Source organism: Camellia sinensis, chromosome 10, assembly GCF_055761805.1.
Source record: "Camellia sinensis isolate YWXY chromosome 10, ASM5576180v1, whole genome shotgun sequence".
NCBI classification, from domain to species: domain Eukaryota; kingdom Viridiplantae; phylum Streptophyta; class Magnoliopsida; order Ericales; family Theaceae; genus Camellia; species Camellia sinensis.
Genome location: NC_138970.1, coordinates 44909299 through 44928869, shown reverse-complemented (window position 1 = coordinate 44928869; position 19571 = coordinate 44909299). Strand labels below are relative to the sequence as shown.

The following is a 19571-nucleotide window of genomic DNA, read 5'->3' as shown; positions in this document are numbered from 1 at the left end:
GTGTACCCAACATCTCCCATTCTCGGATGGCTATATTAGCTATGTCACCAACAGGTTTTCTGCTAAGGGCATCGGCCACCACATTGGCCTTTCCCGGATGATAATGCAACTCAAAGTCATAATCCTCTATAAATTCCATCCACCTCCTCTGCCTCAAGTTCAAATCTTTCTGTGTAAACAAATATTTCAGACTCTTATGATCCGAGAACACCTCGAACCTCTCACCATAAAGATAATGCCTCCAAATCTTCAAGGCAAATATCACAGCTGCTAACTATAGATCATGCGTAGGGTAATTCTGCTCGTGAATTTTCAACTGACGTGAGCCATAGGCAACTACTTTCCCTTCTTGCATTAACACACAACCCAGACCCTCTCGTGAGGCATCACAATAGACTGCATAACCCAACCCTCTCTCTGGAATAATCAATACTGGAGCGGTGGTCAGTCTAACTTTTAACTCCTGGAACGACTTTTCACAAGTCTCACCCCATACAAATTTGACTCCCTTCTGAGTCAATCTAGTCAAAGGCGAAGCTAATCTGGAGAAATCTTTCACAAACCGATGGTAATACCCAGCTAACCCCAGAAAACTGCGGATCTCAAACACACTCTTGGGCTGTGCCCAATCTTGCACTGCCTCAGTCTTGGATGTATCAACAGACACTCCTTCCCCAGAAACTACATGGCCTAAGAACTTGACCTCTTCTAGCCAGAACTCACACTTCCCAAACTTAGCATAAAGCTTATGGGCTCTAAGTAACTCAAGCACCACTCTCAAGTGTTCCTTGTGCTTCTCCTCAGAAGGTGAATAGATAAGGATGTCGTCCACGAAGACGACTACAAAACGATCTAAAAATTCCCGGAATATCCGGTTCATCAAATCCATAAAAACTGCCGGTGCATTGGTGAGCCCAAATGGCATCACCAGAAACTCATAGTGGCCATACCGTGTACGGAATGCCGTCTTCGGAATATCCTCCTCCCTGACTCTCAACTGATGATAACCCGATCTCAAGTCTATCTTCGAGAAACAACGGGAACCCTTCAACTGATCGAACAGATCATCTATACGAGGCATAGGGTACTTATTCTTAACCGTAGCCCGATTCAATTTCCGGTAATCTATGCAAAGTCTCAAAGCACCACCTTTCTTTTTAACAAAGAGGGCCGGTGCTCCCCACGGCGAAACACTAGGACGTATAAAACCCTTATCTAGCAATTCCTAGAGTTGAATCTTCAACTCAACTAACTCGGCTGGGGCAAAACGATAAGGTGCCATAGAAATCGGCGCCGTGCCGGGCACTAGGTCAATAGAGAACTCAATCTCCCGATGCGGTGGCAAACCAATAATATCCTCGGGAAAGACGTCCGAGTACTCACAAACCACCCTTGGCAACACAATCTGAGTCTCATCATCCTCACTAATCGAAAGGTTAGCAAGTAGACCACTAAGCTCACTCCGTCCTCGCGGAACATACCCCGGTGGCAACACATTACCAACCCGGTCCCCCAGAAAATGAAAATACTCTCCGCTCACGGTACAACAAGTGACCCTCTGGCGGTAGCAATCAATAACTGCCCGGTATGACGATAACCAGTCCATACCCAAAATAACATCGAAACCCCTCATAGGCATAACTACAAATGAAAATGGGATTCTATGGTAATCAACCTCTATATCACAACCCCTAACACCTTGTTTCAAAATCAATTCACCCCCAAGAGGTGACACTACACAAATAGGAGATACTAACTGTGCTAACTCCAACTCCAAAATAGATGCAAGTGCAGCAGACACAAAGGAATGGGATGCACCCGTATCAATCAAAACATTAGCAACCGAGTTGCAAAACAAGAAGGTACCTCTCACAACTGATGGTGCCAGTACAAGATCCTGCGCGGTGACAGCGTACACGTGCCCAGACGACCTCTGATCAACCTGCTCACCCCTAGGAGCATAAGATTGCTGCACTGACTGGGACGATGAAGCCCCCTGATTGGCCCTCGAGGCCTGACCCGACTGAGCTGGCTGCTGACCCTGAATCTGCCTCAAACCAGATGCACCAGGTGTGCCACCTAACTGAGCGAAATACCTCTTCATATGCCCTGGCTGACCACACTGATAACACGAGAGTGGCTGGCCTCTACCCTGACTCTGGCTCTGAGATCGAGCCGAAGATGATGCTGCTCTCTGCACTCCTCCCCTCTGAGGACAAACTGGAGACTTGTGGCCCAGCTGGCCACACTTGAAACAGGTAATGTCTCCCTGACTGCCTTTCCCCGAACTAGCACTCGGCACAGGAAAAGTCGATCTAGAAAAGCTACCCTGAGACTGCTGGGGATTAAAACCCTTCTGTCTCCTACCATCACTCTGACCATCCTGACTCCTCTTGGAGCCCTTCTGTCCTTCCTCCTCCTCCTGCATCATGATTTCCATGTGGGCTGCAGCATCAACCATACGCCCATAATCCCGAATCATAGTTCCCCCAACTCTCAGCTTGAGGCCACGCCTCAACTTCTTCTCAAACTCGATACAACGGCGTTCCTCAGACGCCACCAACTCAGGTGCAAACCTGGACAAGCTAGTAAATGCAGCCTCAAACTCGGCCACTGAAGAACTCGACTGCTTAAGCTGACAAAACTGGTCTCTCAACTTCTCCCTGACTGCTGGAGATAAGAACTTCTCTTGGAAAGCATTTACAAAAGCCTCCCACGTACCTCCTATACGACCCTTAGTAAACTTCCACCATTGACCCGCATCCCTCTTCAACTGGAAAGATGCCAAGGTCACTTTCAACCCCTCGTCTTCGATGCCAAGCATCTCAAACGTCTTCGTTGTCTGTTCGAGCCATTCATCTGCCTTAAGCGGCTCTTTAGGATCACCCACAAATTCATCCGGATTAGACCGGAAGAACTCCCTCTTTAGAAAGGAAGGTCCTGCATCCGCAACAACAACCTAAGCTTGATTCTCAGCTCTGAGAATGCCTACTGACTCCCTGAATGCCCCTGCTATCTCTCGGGCTAGAGCGCTCATAGCCTGCTGGCCTACTGGCTCGGCCACATTGGCCCGGCCAATTCCCTCCTGAACTGCCGGAATCTCCTCTGGCACAGGCACCTCCTGCCTACCTGGCCTACCACGCCTACCGCGTCCTCGTCCTCGTCCTGACATCCTAATAAAGGAAACAAAGACATTAGCACATTAATAAATGTGCTGAAGCTAAACACTCACGTCCTAATGCATTGGACAACAATAATTCATTCCACGTAAGCACATAATCACATAAGCATCTACGAATTTCATTCCCGGATAATGATAGTCCCAATGCGTTACTATAGTTCCGGTTGGAAGCAGCAGTGATCAAGTGCCTTTCCAACAAGACTACTAGAAACTCAAGGGTCCAATCATCATCCCAGAAACTACATTCCATACCCACATAATCACATAAACATGTTATCACATAAGCATATAACGTTACACTAAGTCTCTATCAAACGAGACGAACCCATTGTGATACTAATCACTTCCCACGTACCCAAAGTATTCAAACCCGGTACGCTCTGATACCAAGTTGTAACGCCCTCAAAAATATACCCATTATATATATCAATGACATGCATTATTTAAAGAAAACACTTCAATAATTCATTATAATATTCATCAGAGTCTTACTAAACAAAAACATTACATGTAACATCAAATTAAATGCCCTAACGGCTTACATCTTTCCAAGCCATCACTTGGACACCAAAAGTATGAGTTCTAACTCAAATATAAATAAAGCCCTAGGCTTGAGTGTTTACATGTACTAACAATGAAAAAAAACAAATAACTAGAAATAGTCTTCAAAGTCCAAGTCCTTCCAAGCTAAGTCCTTGGAGGTAGCTTATCACTTGAACCTGAAAATGATGTTCCCATAAAGGGTGAGCCAAAGCCCAGTAGAAATATACTAAACCACATATAAGCAATGAATAAAGCAATAGCATTCAACAGATGGTTAACCAAGATAATCAATTACTTCATTTTACAGTCTCATGACACTATTGTCTAAGACACGTTTTACTTTCCAATTTTATCAACATGGCTCAGAACCTGGCCAAACTTACAACAGTGAATTATATATATCATATTCACATCCTTCCAATATCAACAAACAAATGAGACTCAAGCTCAAATCAAAACACTTCATACTTCCAGATTGATACACATTTTAGTGCTGTATCAATAAAACACTTCTATATAAATAAGCACACATAAAAGTGATGCTAATGGAGTCCATCCCCTATCTCCTCCCAAACAAAATCCGGTTTAGAGGTCCATCCCCTATCTTCCCCTAAACCGTGGAGTACATCCCCTATCTCCTCCCACACAAAACAATGTATGCAAATGCAATGCTCAATCAATACACGTATTTTCTGTATCAATGCAATAATCAAAATTAATGACTTAACCAATGTGATTAGTTTCAGTTATTCCTAATCCACATGCAATGTCTACAACAATCACGACTATCCTCCACCGATAGCCCAAAACAGTTATTTCTAGACTGGAAATAAATATATCAACAATTCAATGGGCGAGTGATTTACATTATCCAACTACACCATTTAGGCAATAAATTTCCCAATTTCATGAATTTAACCAAATTTCCCAATTCCCTTAAATTAATTATACAAATTAATTAATTTAAACAACTAGGGTTTTTCCCAAAATTATCAAAGTAACCCCAACTTATCAAAATACCAAAACTTAGAACAAAACTTATAAAATGGAGTAGGAAATCCCTACCTCGAAGAAAACAACCCAAATGGAGAAGACAGAGATGAATACCCAAATACCAATGTGCTCCAAATCGCCAAATGTTCAGATTAAATGAAGGCCCTCGACTCCCTCTATCTTTTTAATAAAGCAGCTAGGGTAGAAACACACTCTAAATAGATCAAACCTAAGAGAGAAGGTGAGTAGGGAGAGAGAGAAGTCGGACCTTAGGGTTTGGAATCTAAAAAGATGATGAAAACTGATTAGAACCCGCTGCTGTCTAATTAAACTGGACAGGCTCGCTCGAGCGAAGACTTGGTCGCTCGAGCGACCAGACACAAGAAATACTCGCTCGAGCAAAGAAAAGCTCGCTCGAGCCAAGAATGCAAAGCTACAGGTCCAAACTAGACGCAAACTCTCGCTTGAGCGACCAGACCCCGGCTCGAGCGAAGAATCAAAAACAACAGCTCGCTCGAGCGACCAACTCCTCGCTCGAGCGAAGATCCAAAATTCTGGACAGCAACACTTGATTTCTAAACCCAACCAACCTGAAACAAACCTGCCCAACACATCCTAACTCCAAATGAGAAAATAAGGGACAACAACAACATTTATACAATGACAGAATCTACGGAACCTAAGTCCGGATACTATAATCAAATGGGAAAAGACCGGGGTTGCTATATCTAATATGTGACATTGTCAGTTACTTTAAAATAAAAATAAATAAAAAATAAAAAGGAAGAAAATCTTCATCTCACATTAAAAGTATGCCTTAGTACTGTGCATGATAACTTTGTTCATTTGTCAAGTTCATTAAAAATAAAAACTGAAATAGTTAAAAATTAACGGTTTTCATTAATGACAATCAGGTTGCACTGATGCTTTCAGAAATGGGATCTTCTTTGGTGGATGTTTTTAGAATGGTAAGACCTCAATTCTTAATTGTTCATTGTACAATTCCTATAGGGATGAACTGAGTGATGGCTTGCTTGTTACATGGTCTTGGGTAAGACTCAACTCAAAAACTAGCTATTGAGGTAAGGGTGCGCTCATGCTTATATACTTAATGTTACTTTAGTAATGTGGGACTTTGCTTCACACCCTCCCTCACGCCCAGCGTGCTCACTCGGCAGCACTTGCGATGTGCATACCAGGGACACACACCCTACCCATACCTGAGTACTCTGGCTTTGATACCATGTTACATGGTCATGGGTAGAACTCAACTCAAAAGCTAACTATTGGGGTGAGGGTGTCCTTACGCTTATATGCTTACTAGTAATCGGGTGATATGGGACTTTTGTATAGGAATTAATGTTGAACTTTTGTGTAGGAATTAATGTTGCCATCTTGGAGACTATTATTTGTTTAGTTGATCAGAACATAGTTTAGTTGAATGGTTTGACCATGCCTCATTGTCCCTGATAACCTCCTGAAATGTAGTAGTGCTCAAACTTTTGATTCATTTATGAAAGTGAATTACTTAGTAAAAACAAAGTTGATATCTATTTAAAGAACCTAAAATATTTATGCTGCTTTTGTGCCTTGTATGGTTTAGTGAACTTGATTGCAATTATTCAGGCACAACGTCTTGTGTTATTAACACCTTTTGAGATTTTCATAGGATTCGATGGAATTTAATTATTTTCCTGTTGACAACTTTCTTTTATTGAATAAAGTGTCAAATTATGCTCACAAATTCCTTCATCTATTTCTAAATGCTGGTTCTTTAATCAGTTACTAAGTTCTTCAGGTGGCATTTCAAAGAGGTTGTGGTACAAGGAATGGATAGTTTGATATTTGCAGCTCTTTAGTCAGTAGTTATTTGATGGCAATGCCGCATTAAATACTTATTGCTGTCATCAATAGGCAAAATCATTGAAAACCTTGAAAAGTTTTCTAGCAGCAGACCTTGTCTCTTAGGAAGATCTCTGATAGAGATAATTAAACTGCTAGCATACTTTAATCTTTTCAGTATTAATGTATTTGATTATTATTTTTCATCAAATTACTCCAATGTGGCAGGCAACCTCTCGATGGGAAAAGAGACAAGCTAAAATGTTGGTAAAAACTCTGATATTTTTTCCTTTTTCTTCATTTTCTTTTTTTGTGGGTTCTTCTGTATTGGATTTCAGCTATTATTTGGTGTCTCAATATTTTTCATATCTATGCTTTTTTTGATTTTATAAAAGCCTTTCTTGTAATCTTCTTTATTCATTATTAGCAATGCATTTTTAAACTGCATTGCCTACAATTTCACATGGCAATTATTATTTGTATTAGTGAAGCAAATGTTTCCTAAATAGGCCACAAACATGGAATGACGAGAATGATGGCATTCCAGTTGAGATATATATTAAACCTACGATTTTCTTTATGTTTTGACCTTGGATATTGTCTGCATCATGTTTCATCTTTTAATGCTGCACTGGGCAGGTATATTTGTTATGTTCATTGATTTTTGTTATTATAAATCAAAACAGTGTTAGGTTTGACGAATGGCTTATATATATTGTGTCCAGGAAAAAGCTAAAGTGAGGATGATGAAGCAGAAGGGTTCTGATCAAACTGAATCATATTGGAGCAACCTCTGGGGTAAGCCCAGAGACTATCAAAATACAGGTAACAAGGATTCAACAAAAAAAATTGCTGATTTTGATGTTTAAAATCATGGAAAGCGGTCTACTTCTATTATTCTGATATAAATATTTTGTCAAGTGCAAATATCGGCTCTATTGTTTCTCTCATATGTTTCCAAGAATTCTTTAGCTCGATTGAGTATACATTGTTGGCATGTGTTTGTTCCTAAAGTTGTAGAATGTGGTAAAATAATACGGCATATGCAAACTTGCATTGACCTTTCCACTGAAATTTATTATTTCTTTCCATTAGGTAAAATGCTGTCCAAATTAATGTTTCATGTACTTTGGGAAGCAGTGTATGTTGCATATGCCAACCTATATGCAACATACACTGATCGAAGCAGTGTAAAATACTGTCCAAATTAATGTTTCGTGCATTTTCCATTAGGCAAAAGTACAAAAGTGTTATTGGACAACATTTTACTTTGGTCGGCATATTACATTACATTATACTACATTGCAAAAGTGTTTTGACAAAATTACATTGATCCACCCTATCAAAAACAACTCTAACAAAAGCAATGAATTTCTTATATTATCCTTTCTATCTAAAATGACTTTTTCGAATAGTAAATTCCTAAATTACTGATTCACTTCTTGAATAAACTCGGTGATTCCATGCTGTCATCTCCCTTTACCCAAACGCACTATTATCATCCCCATGAATGATGATAAGTACGAAACACTGCCACCCACACTTCGCGACCATAGCCTCACAAGACCATTGTCACCCAATCTTTCAACTCTCTCTCTCTCTCTCTCTCTCTCTCTCTCTCTCTCTTTTCCGCTCTTCATCAAACCCAACCATCCAACATGACACCCATGCCACATGGCCGAAACAAAAACAACCAAACAACAAAACCATCTTTAGCAAGTGATCACACTATAACCATCACCACAACAATTACCATTGTTGTCTTCTACCACCATGCACCACCCATCACCACTCACTACATCCTTGAACTTCACCAATAATTTATTTTAGGAATCCAAAATGGTGTCTTATAGCTAACGATCTTATTTGCTTCAATCCATACCACCTTAAACATTGCAAAACACCCACGTTTGCTAGAACAAAATCCATCATTATAGTCATGGAATTGTCATGTCGTCTTCTCTCACCTAAAATTTTACATTGTTTCTTTAGAATTCTACAACTCTCTGCATTTTTTTTTCCAAATTTTTAATTTACTCTCCATTTTAAAGATTGATATAGGTGTAGAAAGATTAAACTAAATTACTTGTGGAATGAGATTTTCATTTGCAATTTAAATATGGAGGTTGTGGATCTTCTAATTCTTAAAAGAAGTGTGGGATTCTTAGAAACTGTGTACAACTTTTGTATTGGCATGTATAACAACCCAAGTGAGTTGGTTAGGTGGATTCTTGGAGTTTCAACTCCAAAAGGTCCCACATGAAGTGGGCTTGATTCCAGCTCGAGCTTGAGCACGCTTTTATTTTCCAAAAAGCTCCAAATTGCCTTGCTCGATCAACGCTCAAGCGGGCTCTAGGTTTGGATCAATTGTTGACCTAATTAGGACAATAATTTTTTTTTTTTTTATAAATTGATACCTGGTTTTCTTTGTAATATAAGGAAATGTACTTTGGAACATGTATGGTGATTTAACTGCATCATCTGGTATTGTTATTGAGATGTTCAACTTGTCGGCCTGTATAATGATCTGTATACTTTATATCAACCAGAAGATGCCTGGTCTTGTCAATTTTATTTCTTGGGGAAATTGGTTACAATTCTCAATTCTTTCTTTGCTTTTATACTCTGTTTCCCACATGTTGGTCTTTTTATTTTTGATTTTTTGGATTTTGCATCAGGAATGCAATTTCTACTTCAATCATTCTAGGTTAAAATTCTTTTGGTTTTACTTTTTTTTGGAATATTTTATTGTTCATATCAATATTTAGTACTAGATATCATTAGTCAATAGTCAAAACTGGATATTATTAAATAATTGTTACAATTCTTTTCTTATAGTAATTATTGATTGGGGATTAATCATTGTTGCAATGTTTGATGTGTTCTGCTCTCTCTGACATCTTTTTATGCATTCATTACGTGGTTGGTTTTTTCAATGGACTTGTTACCAGTATGGAAACTTCCAAGGTGCATGTCCATGTCCAAAATCCAAATAACAATATTTTGGGCATATAGTCAAATGTGCATGTCCACATGTTGGTCTTGTTACCAGCATGGACACTTCCTGACATGTGTTGGGCATATAGTCAAATGTGTTATATTATTATTTTTTATTAGTTTTAGACCAAGACACACTTCTGATGCTTGGGGGACACACATGTCCATTGCTTACACACACACACGAAACACAGCACAAGTAACTTAGCCAATACAATGGTAAAAAGAAAAAAAGAAAGTAACAATTGTTGTTCAGCATTCTTGTTGTTTTCATTTTTTTCTTGATACGAGTGTTTCAATGCTTTATAGGTGGTTGATGCTTATGCATTGATTGGGGATGTTTCTGGTCTTGCTGAAAAGATACAAAGCTTCTTTATGCAGGAGGTTCTCTCAGTAGCCCATTCTGTCTTGAAAAATATTTTGCAGGAGGTATGCTGCTGCATTCTATTATCAATTGAATTCATTACTGAAGCAGCTGGAGATAAACAAAGTGAAAAGAAACAAGATACTAGCATATCATTGTGTTTGTGCGTTGGTTTGGACTTCTTTGGGCCAGGTGTAGTTTATCAATCTGTAGATTTCCTTAAGAACAAAAGAAAGAAAAGTGTATCTCGTCCCTCATCGCATAGTTGTCTCATTTTAGTGGGTCTTATAACTCTCCAGTCATCTTAGTGTTATGCCCTTCTGGAGGTAGTGTGTAACGCCCTCAAAAATTAACCCATTATATATATCAATGACATGCATTATTTAAAGAAAACACTTCAATAATTCATTATAATATTCATCAGAGTCATACTAAACAAAAACATTACATGTAACATCAAATTAAATGCCCTAACGGCTTACATCTTTCCAAGCCAACACTTGGACACCAAAAGTATGAGTTCTAACTCAAATATAAATAAAGCCCTAGGCTTGAGTGTTTACATGTACTAACAATGAAAAAAAAAAAATAACTAGAAATAGTCTTCAAAGTCCAAGTCCTTCCAAGCTAAGTCCTTGGAGGTAGCTTATCACCTGAACCTGAAAATGATGTTCCCATAAAGGGTGAGCCACAGCCCAGTAGAAATATACTAAACCACATATAAGCAATGAATAAAGCAATAGCATTCAACAAATGGTTAACCAAGATAATCAATTACTTCATTTTACAGTCTCATGACACTATTGTCTAAGACACGTTTTACTTTCCAATTTTATCAACATGGCTCAGAACCTGGCCAAACTTACAACAGTGAATTATATATATCATATTCACATCCTTCCAATATCAGCAAACAAATGAGACTCAAGCTCAAATCAAAACACTTCATACTTCCAGATTGATACACATTTTAGTGTTGTATCAATAAAACACTTCTATATAAATAAGCACACATAAAAGTGATGCTAATGGAGTCCATCCCCTATCTCCTCCCAAACAAAATCCGGTTTAGAGGTCCATCCCCTATCTTCCCCTAAACCGTGGAGTACATCCCCTATCTCCTCCCATACAAAACAATGTATGCAAATGCAATGCTCAATCAATACACGTATTTTCTGTATCAATGCAATAATCAAAATTAATGACTTAACCAATGTGATTAGTTTCAGTTATTCCTAATCCACATGCAATGTCTACAACAATCACGACTATCCTCCACCGATAGCCCAAAACAGTTATTTCTAGACTGGAAATAAATATATCAACAATTCAATGGGCGAGTGATTTACATTATCCAACTACACCATTTAATCAATAAATTTCCCAATTTCATGAATTTAACCAAATTCCCCAATTCCCTTAAATTAATTATACAAATTAATTAATTTAAACAACTAGGGTTTTTCCCAAAATTATCAAAGTAACCCTAATTTATCAAAATACCAAAACTTAGAACAAAACTTATAAAATAGAGTTGGAAATCCCTACCTCGAAGAAAACAACCCAAATGGAGAAGACAGAGATGAATACCCAAATACCAATGTGCTCCAAATCGCCAAATGTTCAGATTAAATGAAAGCCCTCGACTCCCTCTATCTTTTTAATAAAGCAACTAGGGTAGAAACACACTCTAAATAGATCAAACCTAAGAGAGAAGGTGAGTGGGGAGAGAGAGAAGTCGGACCTAGGGTTTGGAATAAAAAAGAAGATGAAAAAAAACTGAACAAAACCCGCTGCTACGTATATAAACTGGACAGGCTCGCTCGAGCGAAGACTTGGTCGCTCGAGCGACCAGACACAGAAAATCTACGCTCGAGCCAAGGAGGCCTTGCTCGAGCCAACAACCCAAAATCTCGCTCGAGCGAAAGAAATCTCGCTCGAGCGAAGAACTCAAACCCTCAGGTCTGTAACCAGACACACGCTCGAGCGAAGGAAATCTCGCTCGAGCGAAGAACGAACTAACTCGCTCGAGCGAAGAAAAGCTCGCTCGAGCCAAAAACCTCTGCTCTCAGGTCTTACTTCAAAACGCAATCCTCGTTCGATCGAAGAAACCCTGGCTCGAGCGACGGACCAAAACAAAGAGCTCGCTCGAGCGAAGAACTGCTCGCTCGAGCGAAGGGTCAAAAATCTGGGCAGCAACTCTTTGCTCCCAAGCTCAACCAACCTTCTACAAACCTGCCCATTGCATCCTATAACTCCAAATGAGAAAATAAAGGACAACAACAACAAATATACAATGACAGAATAAACGGAACCCAAGTCTGGATACAATGATCAAATGGGAAAAGACCGGGGTCGCTATATAGTGCATGAGTTTGGACTTATTTTTGTTCCGATATGGTTTCTCTCTGTTTCGTTTATACTTCTTTAAGATCAAAGGACAGAAAAGTGTATTCGGCCCACATCCAGTAGTTGTCCCACCCTAGTGAGCCAATAAGTCTCCATCACTCTTTTGTGAGTCAGCCCCTTTTGGAGATAAGTTTGTGGGTTTGGACTTCTTTGGCCTAGGCGTGGTTTGTGTGTTACATTTCCTTAAGATCAATAGAACCAAGTATATCATTATGGTTATCATTTTGATGCCACTGTATTACATGCAAAATTATAACCTTGAGTCATCCACAAGTGATGATCACCGTAAATGGAAATGGTAGAAGCGGAATATATGAATTATTTAATTATGTGAGCATATAACCCTTGATAGAGTGGATAATTAAATAATGGTTGAATGACACACACACACACACACACACGTAGACACTTTTTCATTGAACGACATTCTCAATGAGATACTATTTAAATTTGGCAGGACCTGGAACCTTCCAATATGCAAAGTAGTAGGTGTTACTTTTATATCTCTGCATACATTGCTTGGTTTTAGCATAAACCATGCTGGTTCTGATTTAGTTTTTAAATATCTTCCAGTTCTAGACTTACCTACAGTGATCTATGCCATCAAATACCTGAATCCAAGTTTAGGCAATGTTTATTGACAACACTAGCTGCCCTTATCATGCAATCATGAGCTTTCAACTAGCGGATAAGGTAAAAACTATCGTCATCACTGTATTATGGGTCATTTGGTGTTAATTACTCTGTTTATATTGTAGATTGTGATTATATATATGTATATATATATATACATTTCTACTTTGTCTACAAATTTTAAAATTCTCTTACTAAATCATTTGTTATCATTGGTACATATCAGTTCACTGTCTGTGCTGATTCAATAGATATTAAACATTTTCTAGCTATTGCTGCTTGTGAAATTTGGTGCTGTAATTGATCTGTATCATATCAGTCATGCTAGGAACACAGAGTTTTGTGTCCCATTCCGCGTTTGGTTTCTATTGGCACCTGTTTTTTTTTTTTTTTTTGTGTGTATATTTCTCTTTTTCCTTGTAATGTATGCTCTGAACAGACTGGACTTTTGGTATCAGGTAATGACAAATCAGGAGGTAGTGGAGTGCATTAGGAACATAAAGGATGCTAAAGCAGCTGCTAAGCACCTTACTTGTTGATAGCAAATATTAGTAGTTTTATTTGTTGATAGCTGCGCATGGATAACAAATAGTTATGTTTCAAATTGTTATGCTAGATGGATGTGACTTGTGAATGAAAACTTAGAATAGTTGTATTGTGTCGAATGTTAATGAATTATGTATTGTGATTGAATGTTAATGATTCAGTTAATTTGAATGATGCTTTAAAATTATAGGTTTATTATGGATTGAATGAATTATTAGGAATTACAGATGTATTGTTTTCCTGCTTTGGCGACCAATTTATTAGTCGCGACAAATAAATAATTTTTTTTTGCAAAAAATGACAATTGCCGACCAAGAGTTTTGGTCGCAAAAAATACATCTATTGCCGACCAAAACAGCTCTTGGTCGTGGAAACTCACTTTTGCCGACCAAAAGTATTGGTCGCGGAAAGTAACAAATGGCGACCAAAATCTTTTTTGGTCGTGGAATGTCACAATTGGCGACCAAACTTTTTGGTCGCGGAATGTCACAATTGGCGACCAAAATTTTTTGGTCGCGAAATGTGTCAATTGGCGACTAAGAAATTTGGTCGGCAAAAGGCGACTTTTCGCGACCAAAGTGTTTTAGCGACAAAATAAATTAGTCGCGGTAATTAAATAATTAGCGACCAAAAATTTAGTCGGCAAATCCAACTTTTGCCGACCAACCAAAATTTTGGTCGCGAATTACTTTTGCCGACCCTCAATTGGCGACCAAAGTAGCGACCAAAAAAATTGGTCGCGGATAACTTTTGCCGACCAAAAATAGACTTTTAGCGATCAATTTTTTTGTTGCCAAAAGTGTTAATTCTTGTAGTGCATGATGACATTTCAGAGCATCCTTTTTTTTGTTCACGAAAAAAAAAAAAAAAGACAGTAACCATTGAATGGTTCATAGGAATTATTTTAGCATTATGTATGAATTTTTTTTGTTTGTGACAATGCTATATGTTTTATTTGTATAGCGTTACTCTTTTTGTTTATATAAGTAAAAATTTTGTTGTAAAAAATATTAGGAAATTAATTTCAATTGTCATGGAGTCATCACAAAAACGTCAATCCCAAAACTATAAAAAAAAAACAAAAAAAAAAAATTAAAAAACTTCTAATGGTAAAATTTTAAATGTCATGAAGAAATGTACTTTTAGAAGCTAAATAATTTAGTGTCAAAAGATTTATTTTTTAGACAAATTATAATTTTCATGTCGTTTTGGTGCCTATTTATAAAGTGGGCTGGTGCCAATTGTGAAACAAAAGCAATCCTCATTCTTAGCCTCTTTTCCGTAGTCTATAATGGAACTATACTCGTTTGTAAATGTTGTGAAGGGGACTAGTACTGTTGTTCCAACACTGAATGGAGGGTACTTAAAAAGGGCATACGTGACATTTTTAGCAGGTAATGGTGATTATGTGAAAGGTGTAGTTGCATTGGCTAAGTGGTTGAGAAAGGTGAAGAGTGCATACCCACTGGTGGTTGCAGTCATGCCGGACGTGCCAGAGGACCACCATAAGGCCTTGAGGTGTCAAGGAAGGTTGTGTCGTTCATGAGATCATCGAGCCGATCTACCCACCGAAGAGTCAGATTCCGATTGAAAGGATCCACAGTGAAGCCATACTCCACCAAGCTGTGTGTGTGGACTGTAAGTACGTACTATACTCCACTAAGCCTTGTACTCCTGGCTAGCTTTGGCCATTCATGCTTGTGCCTTTCACAATCTTCTTATTGCTTGCACTTGGGCTCAGTTTTGAGTTTTTCATTTATTATACTTTCTCTCTCTCTCTCTCTCTCTCTCTCTCTCTCTCATATTGAAAAAATTATACCAGTCGTTCATATACTTAGTTCATTGAGTTATTGTGGCTGTTACAATTTTAATTTGCTCGGTTTTGATCTTAAATTTTGAATTATATCTTAATTTGGTTAATTGAAAACCACAATTAGGATTTTGGACAAAAATATCATTTGTGAGGTACGTTTGACAATTGACTAATGTAGTCAAAAAGTCATTTAAGAAAAAAAAAACAAGAGAGCCACTATTCTCACTCTACTTTACTCTAAATATACTCCCTTCTTTGTCCTTATTATACATAGTTCCATGAATGCCCTTCCACACAAAAAACAATCCTTGAAAAAATTAAAATTCCAAAGGTATTAATGCAACTATGTCTAGTAAGGACAAATAAGAGAGTGTATTTGGAACAAAATGGAGTAAGAATAGTGGCTCCCAAAAATAAACCCAAAAAAATCAAGGATTTTCTTTTTATTTTCACTATTTTTTGAATGTTTCTATAAAAGGCCACTTTCCCAATCACTAGTTTTTATTTATTTTATTTTTTATTTTTTTCTTGTGTTTTGTGTTTTTTTTTTTTGTTTTTTTTTATAACAAAAAATCAAAACCGTACTAAAAAAATCACTTTCCAAATCAACCCTCATCAACACATGCCATTTTTCTAGGGTAAAATAGTAATTTACCAATATTGCTTATATCCAATGGTAAATTGTCACTGAGTTGATTCCATATAATTTTGTCCTAAATTCTAAATGTGATTTCATTTAATCAGAGAAGGGAGAAAGGGAAGGAAGAGGAGAACAAGAAGCGGAAGGTGGTGGTCTGTCAATACCATGCGATTTTTGTAACTTAAAAAACCCACAATAAATTAGTTCTCTCCAATAAAATTAATCTACATAATAATATCAAATCTATGTTCCAATCCACCAGTCGTTAGAGAGCCAATTACATAGCACAAAAATATATGCCTTATTGCTTATGTTAATAACCAGAGATTGGAGTTTTGTTTGAAACATATTAATTGATAGGTGTTCTTAAATATCCAGTTTGAGGAGTACAACCAGATGATCTATTTGGATGCAGACATCCTAGTTGTTGACAACATCGACTACCTCTTTGACTTGCCCGACGGCTACTTCTATGCCGTCCCTGACTGTTTCTGTGAGAATATATGAAGCCACTCACCTCAGTACTCCATTGGGTACTACCAACTATGCCCGAAAAAGGTCAGATGGCCAACTGAGATGGGTTCACCCCCTCCTTTGTACTTCAATTTTTTTGTGTTCGAACCTAGCCACGAGGCTTACCAAAACATGCTCAAGACTCTACAGATCACCCCACCAGGAATCTTTCCAGATCAAGTCAGTTATAGCATAATTTAAATAATTGTATCGAGATTTGTATGAATATGTACTATACAAACAATACATATCAGTGAATATTAGTATTGAAAGTTTAAAATTTTAATACATGTCAACTGATAATTAAAATTCTGAATTATATCCATGTATGGGAGTCTCTCCAATTAGGCATTTAACTAGAGGCACTATTCGATTTGGTGGGCCCATTTGTGGTCCACCTTAATTGTTTGACTTTCAGTAATCACATGATTATATCACATTAGTATTAAAAATCTAAACAGTTTATTATTGAAATTATACTGACCATGCGGTTATTGATCTTTAATCAACTTGATTTTATGCATTAATGATCTTTTAAAAAGTAGTACAAAATATACAATTTATAATTAAAACCCAATAGCACCTTTTCAGTTGGATGCACGAGTAGTCGATTCCTATTTTGATATATGAGGGATTGCCAAGTCCCCTGTGGTACTGAGGTTTATTGAAGTCATCTCCGCCACTATATATACAACTGTAGAAAGACAATAAAGATCAAAGTGCATACCTAAAGTTACAAATTTTCTCACCACATCCTATCAAATAGTCTACATGTTACCTAATATTACATCCATCTTTTGTCTAATTTTTTGTTTTTTGGGTGTAAATTATAGGATTTCTCGAACATCTTCTTTAAACACATGTTCAAACCCATTCCTGTGGTATACAACCTTGTTCTTCCAATTTTATGGTACCATCTGGAGATTGCTGAGCTCAAAAAAGTTAAAGTAGTGCACTATTGTGCAGTTGTAAGTATTTCCAACTAATCTAGAAAATCCGTTAATCTTCTTGAACTTCTTCCACATTTGTCTTGCTAATTTGAATTAGAACCATAGTTTGGTACACAAGTCCATTTTGTTAACTTTTTTTCACTTTAATTTCCAAAAATTTAAGGGGTCAAAGCCAAGGAAGTACACCGGCAAAGAAGCTAACATGGATAGAGAGGATGTCAAAATGTTGGTCGCAAAATGGTTGGATATTTATAATGATAAATTGCTTGATTTCAACGCTAAAGATTCAATCCCAGTGAGGCAGAAGAACATATTAAGGCCCTCAATCATGTCTTTGATTCTTGCATTTCTTGCCCAAGGTTCAATTGGCTATCAAATTATTGAATAGGTGATTATGGAGATTTTATTCTTTGCCTCAACAAGGAGCTTTTCCAACAATTGAATGAAAAACAAAGATGGTGGATAGATTGTTGTAATTGTATGTATGACTTTGTATGAGGTTTTTCCAACAATTGTAGTAAACCCCATACCATAAGAGGTTCACCAGATGGCTGTTAGGGAAAATATGTGATTCCCCACAAGTAAATCAATCAATGGGAATAAAAACTATGCGAAAAAATTAAATCAAAAGCAACACAAGAATTTTTATGTGGTTCGCTCAATGTGAGGTACGTCCACGGGATCGAAATCCGATTCCACTATTAACCAAAGAGTTTCCAAATGATTACAAACGAGACACAAATGGTCTTACAAAACCACCCTTAGGTAATTTCAAATAATCACAAATAAACAAGAGGAAAGACCTCACCAAATAGATGAACCAAAATCTTCAAAGCCAGAGTTGAAGAAGACCCAAAATAACAACCCAAATCAACTTCGAATTAGAGATAAACAAACTGCTACTCACAAAGCAAAGTCCACCAAATTGATTACCCAAGTCCCGAAATCAATTAGCCGCTACACTATTTCCACCAAATTGAATTGTAGCTGCTACTCTACTCCGGAACGCACACAAAACAATATATATATTGTTAAATCTTAGATTTGTTTCATCAAAATCTAGTTGTTATCAAATTGAATTAGGTCTCCAAAAAATTAGATATAATATATATAAAATATATTATACCCAAACCAAATCAAATTAGAATTCTTTTAACAAACCAATTGGGTCCCACACTCCAATAAGGAGATATACCCAACAATTCTCCTCCTACCGACTTAGGTGGAGATATCAACCATACCCGTCAAAGTTCGACACTTTAAATGTTTGTCCCTCGACAAAGTCTTTGTCAACATATCCGAAATATTATCATCTGTGTAAACTTTTTCGAGTTGCAATAATTTCGAATCTAACACATCATGAATCCAATGGTATCTTACATCAATGTGTTTCGATCTTGAATAAAAAGTAAAATTTTTACTCAAGTGAATAGCACTTTGACTATCACAATAAAGCACATACTTTTCTTGCTTCAAACCCAACTCTTGTAAAAAATTCTTCAACCATAACTCTTTCTTGCAAGCTTCCGTAATGGCAATAAATTTAGCTTCGGTAGTTGAGAGAGCAACACATTTTTGTAATTTTGATTGCCATGCCACAGCTCCCCCTACGAAAGTCATCAAATAGCCCGAAGTAGATTTTCTAGAATCAACATCACCGGCCATGTCAGAATCTGTGAACCCATCAAGCATCGGCTTTCCATCCCCAAAACACAAACACACCTTCGAAGTCCCTCGAAGATACCTTAGAATCCATTTTACCGCTGCCCAATGTTCTTTACCCGGATTAGAGAGAAAACGACTCACCACACCAACGACGTGAGCAATATCCGGCCTTGTACAAACCATGGCGTACATCAAAGAACTAACTGCTGAAGCATAAGGAACTTTCAACATCTCTTCTTTGTCTTTCTCACTTGTAGGACATTGATTCGAACTAAGCTTGAAGTGACCTGCAAATGGACAACCAACCGGCTTTGCTTTATTCATGTTGAACCTCTCAAGAACTTTCTCAATGTAGCTTTCTTGAGACAACCAAATCAGCCCCTCTTTGCGATCACGAACAATTTTTATACCAAGTATTTGCTTTGCCGGTCCCAAATCTTTCGTAACAAAAGATTTACTCAACTCTAACTTCAACTTGTTAA

At 37.7% G+C, this 19571-nt stretch overlaps 1 pseudogene; it reads left to right on the top strand.

Annotated features, from left to right (window-relative positions):
• Nucleotides 1-8678: 8678 nt before the first annotated feature.
• On the top strand, nucleotides 8679-17812 carry LOC145800340 (galactinol synthase 1-like; annotated as a pseudogene).
• Nucleotides 17813-19571: the final 1759 nt, after the last annotated feature.